This window comes from Propithecus coquereli, unplaced genomic scaffold, assembly GCF_000956105.1.
Source record: "Propithecus coquereli isolate 6110/MARCELLA unplaced genomic scaffold, Pcoq_1.0 Scaffold104, whole genome shotgun sequence".
Taxonomy (NCBI): Eukaryota; Metazoa; Chordata; class Mammalia; order Primates; family Indriidae; genus Propithecus; species Propithecus coquereli.
The window spans coordinates 6,391,515-6,396,192 of record NW_012134303.1 but is presented as its reverse complement, the minus strand read 5'-3'; positions in this window follow the sequence as shown (position 1 = coordinate 6,396,192).

The following is a 4,678-nucleotide window of genomic DNA, read 5'->3' as shown; positions in this document are numbered from 1 at the left end:
ACCACCAAGACAGACGCAGCATTTTCCATTTATCTTCTTAAAAGTATATGCTTCAATTTACTTTTGAAAGTTTTTAATTGACAAATAATTGTACATATTTATGCGTTATAATGTGATATTTTTATATATGTATACATTATAGAAAGATTAAATCAAGCTAATTAACATATCCATCACCTCACCTACTTATTTTTGCGTATGTGATGAGAACATTTAAAATCTACTCTTTTAGCAATTTTGAAATGTGTGTTATTATTAACTGTGGTCACCATGCTGTGCAATAGATAACTAAAACTGATTCCTCCTGTCAAACAGCAACTTTATACCCTCTGACCAACATCTCTCCTTTCCCACCTGGTTGTCTCCCTTGCCTCTAGCCTCTGATAACCACCATTCTACTTTCTGCTTTCATGAGTTTGAATTTTTAGATTCCATATACATAAATAAGATCATGCAGTATTTATCTTTCTATGCCTGGCTTATTTCATTTAGTATGATGTCCTTCAGGTTCGTTTATCTTAACTCTTTTGTTTTAGTGCTATGGTGGGGCTGAGGTCATTCTCAGACAGGCCTGCAGCCCCCAGGCTTGGTGTTACCTTTTGTATTAACAGTATCCCACAGTATTCATTGGATTTTGGTAAACAATCTATCAGATTCAAGTGGTCCTCCTGTGTTTTTTTTTTAAAGATTTTATTATTAACCATGCCTGTTGAGTTACATCAAATACTTCGTCAATACCTTTTGATATAATTGTATAACATTTATCTCATTTAATATATATATGTAATTAATTATATTGGTAGATTGCCTAATTTAACCATATTTGCATTCCTCAGATAAGCCCTGCTTAATCAGAGTGCATTACTTTTTTTACTTCTATCTACTATGCTGGAAGATATTTGCTAATATTGTATTAAAACATTTTGCATCTATATTCATAAGTAAAAATGGTCTACAGTTTTTTCTTTGTTGTATTCTTTCATCATATTTTTAAAAGGTTATGTGTAGAATAAATCAGGAAGTTCTATACAAATCTGGGACAGTTTGAGTAACACAAAAATTACTTTTTTTGAAGGTTAGGCAGAAGTCAGAAATTTCTTCTTTTTTTCCTTATAGTTATTGGTCTGTTCAGATTTCCTTCTGCTTCATGAATTACATTTTATGTCTTGATAGAAATTTGTTCATTTTCTTTAGATTTTCAAAGTTGTTGATCAAGTTGCATGTAATTTTGGTCTTATAATTATTTCAATGTCTTAAGTGGTTATATCTCATTTCTCATTCTTAATAGTATACATTTTAATCTTTGCTCTTTTTTAAAATTAGGCTTCTGAAGGAGGAGGTCTATTTTATAGATCTGTTGGTATTGGTTTTATTTATCCATTCTCATTTGTGTGGGGGAGGATAGGAGGTGGGAGATGAGGCTATGTACTGGTAATAGTTTCTATTTCTTTAATTTTACCTTCTATCTTTATGAATTTTCTGTTTTCTTTAAGTTAACGTTTTTCTCTAATTTTAAGTTAAATTCTTAGTTCATTTATTTTTCACTTTATTTTTTTAATAACAAAAATATTTGGGCTAAAAATGTTCCTCAAGGTTTAATGCTAGCCACGTATCACAGATTTTCTTTTATAAAGTGTTCTTAAATTAATTTCTAGATAATTTGTAATTTTAGTTTTGATTTCCCATTTGATCCAGGATCTGTTCAGATGTGTGTCTTCATTTCCAAATGTTAAATTTGGGAGGAGTTTCTTTTTTGTTAATTTCTTGTTTTAGTCAGAGAACATAGCTTATAAATTTCTACCTTTTGGAATGTAGTAGGCTTTCTTTGTAGCCAAGTACATGACTGGTTCTTAGAAATGTTCTATGGATATATGTGAAGAATGTGCTGATTGTGTTACTCATAGTCTTTATACCGTTGCTTATTTTTGTCTCCTTTATTTGTTAAATATTTCAAGAGACATATTAATATAAACTTTTCCACTATAACTATGGCTTTCCATTAAGTTTCCTTGTGTTTCTAGTCTTTTCCTTATGTATTCACTGCTACATTGTTTAGTGCATAAGGTTTCTTACATAAATCCTCTGCAGAACGTGTCTTTTATCATTATAAAAATACGTCCTTATTCTGTGTAATTCTCTTGGCTTTGAATTTAATTTAATTTTATTTTAATATTGCCACTCCTGCTTTATTTTTGTTTGTACTGGTCTGACACAGTCTTTCTGTACCTTTATTTTCAGCCTTTCTTTGTTATTTTTTTCAAGAGTATTCATTATAAATACCATATAGTTGGATTTTTTAAAAACCAAAACTGAGAGACCCTTTTATTTTATTTTATTTTTTTGAGGAAAAGATAATTTAACACATCCTCACTTATTGTGGTAAGTATATTTAGTCTTATTCCTTCCATCGTGTTTTGTTTGTTATACTCATTGCTTCTCCTTTTCTTGTTTTCTTATTTTTGCTAGATTTATCAAGTTTTAAAAAATTCCTTATTTGCCTTCTCTCTTTCCCTAAGTAATTTAGAAGTTCTCTAAATATATCTCTGTGTTGCTAGTGGTTGCATGTCTATTTTTATACAATGATATTTAAGCTATGTTTCACTTTAGATATATCAGCATTAAATAATAAACATGCTCCTCTCACTCTGCTGTACATTTTACAAATATCAATGGTTACTGCAAGGTGAATTGATTAGGACTCAGCAGGAGGTGGGGAGAATAATTAAGCAGTAATTGTTTTAGTTCAGATAAGTTTTCACTTGGTGTATATATATATATATATATATAGTATGTATATGTGTATATATATGTATATACAGCACATATATATCTTTTGTTTCAAGTACTCTTAGTTAACACATACTACAGTCAATCATAACATTATTTTCATCTTTTTAGATTTAGCTGTAAATATGATAGCCAGTGTTTCTTGTGCCCCTCATCATTACTTATCTTGAAATGTCTGTTTCGATTTAATTTTAATTTGACTGGAGTAATTTCTTGAGTAATTTCTTCAAAAAAGTACATGGATAGTAATTTTTTAAGTCTTTGAATGTCTAAAAATGTATTTTGCTCAGACAGATTAATGATATCTTGAATGGGTATAAAATTATTGAATCACAGTCCTCTTCTCTCAGTTGTCTATACACATTACTCCATCATTTTCCTGCTTTTACTGAGGAAGATGGGAACTCTGATTCTAGTCTGCTTTTTTCCTTTGTAAACACAAAATCAAACTAAAAGAAACCTCTTCTCTGTCTGAAAGCTTGTAAGATCTTCTCCTTATCTGTGAAATTTGTAAGTGCAGGGAAGTTTTCTTCTATCATTTCCTTGGTTATCACTTTTATACCTCATTCCTGAAATCTTATTATTTGTATATCAAGTTTTCAAGATATAGCTCTATCTCTATGCCTATTTCTATTTCTATATCTTATCTTTTCAGTCATAATTTCAATTTGTCTGTATGTTTGCTCTAATATCATGGGCTACTACTCCAGTTCATCCTCTGGAAAACTAATTTTGTTTTCAGCAGTGACCATGTCTCTGCTGAAGTTTTAAATTTGACAATTACATTTTATTTTAATTTCCATAAATTCTTTTTTATGTCCTCTAATTCAATCTACTACATATACATTAACTTTATAATAAAATCCATCAGAGTTATTAAAAAATTTTAAGAAAAATGGAGTGATATTTAGAGAGAGGGACAAAATAAAAAGGGTTCTGATTACTAAACACAGACTGCAGTACAAAAGAGCTTACAGAGGGAGAAGTCAATGTAGGCAGAAAAAAAGTTCTTCGCCATAACCTGGAAAGCAGGAAGGAGGTGAAATTGGTATCTATCTCAACCTTGAAACTTTAAGCCACTCTGTCACCCTCATGCCCCTGCCACCCTATAAAATGAGCTACAAATTTCCAACATTGTTCTTGGCAAATATTCTACTACTTCTCTGGCTTCAAGATATCCTTTCATTTTTTTCTGACCTGTTATTACTTCCAACATGTAACAATACAATTAAAAAAATCAACATCTTGTTTATAACTCTGCTCTAGTCCTTGGAACTGGATGTTTGTACCTTGTCTCACTAGTTCTTGACCCTGTTCTTTACGTCAAAGATTTGAACTTGGACTGCCCCTCCTCTTCCTTCTTTTTCTTCTTCTTCCTCTTCACCCCACTCTTTCTGTCTCTTCCTGATTTGGGCAACCTGGAGGAGTATACTTTCCTTTGTTGCCTCTTGACAATCTCAGACTCTGGTCTGCCAGCTAGTACCAAAACCAGTCCACTCTATGAGTGTGGGAAAATTCAAGCAGGCTGAATATGATGGGTCTTTAAAGATGGATACAATATGAGAGGAACAGAAAGAGCAAAGAGCTCACCATGGGGATAAGAGTGATGTGTGTATGCATGGGGGGTGCTCTCAGTGAGGAGCTAGCTTTATTGGAATGGAAGGTTTAATATAGAGGCAATGTCCAAGAAGGGCCTCTAATGGAAAAGGGGTGGGAGGTAGAGGATGAGTTGTATAGCTGGAAGGGTTCCTCCGGACCAATGTTGCTGAAACAAATGCCTTTCCCTAGGCTGTAGAGTGATGTTGAAGGCAGAGCAGTATACAGAACCAAGGGTCAAATAGGGAGCTGAGTCCAGCAAAGCAGAAAGGAGATTGGATCAATTCATCAAAAC